Source organism: Neophocaena asiaeorientalis, unplaced genomic scaffold, assembly GCF_003031525.2.
Source record: "Neophocaena asiaeorientalis asiaeorientalis breed wild unplaced genomic scaffold, Neophocaena_asiaeorientalis_V1.1 scaffold204, whole genome shotgun sequence".
Lineage (NCBI taxonomy): Eukaryota > Metazoa > Chordata > Mammalia > Artiodactyla > Phocoenidae > Neophocaena > Neophocaena asiaeorientalis.
The window spans coordinates 3,367,029-3,367,243 of NW_020173922.1; the positions used below are offsets into that span (position 1 = coordinate 3,367,029).

At 47.4% G+C, this 215-nt stretch overlaps 1 protein-coding gene across 5 annotated transcripts in view; it reads right to left on the minus strand.

Moving 5' to 3' along the window:
• FAM13B (family with sequence similarity 13 member B) overlaps positions 1–215 on the minus strand; it is an 83,495-nt gene that overhangs the window by 57,325 nt on the left and 25,955 nt on the right. The window lies entirely within an intron of this gene.

Here is a 215-nt window from a genome sequence, read left to right on the forward strand (position 1 = left end):
GCCTGCGCGTCCGGAGCCTGTGCTCTGCAACGGGAGAGGCCCCAGCAGGGAGGGGCCCCCATACCCCAAAAAAAAAAAAAAAAAAAAAAATCACCATGGTACACTGTTAACTGATTTTAAAAAATAAGGTGCAGAATAGTGTGTATGGTATGCTACTTTCCTGTTATAAAATACTTAGAGGAGGGGCTTCCCTGGTGGCGCAGTGGTTGAGAGTC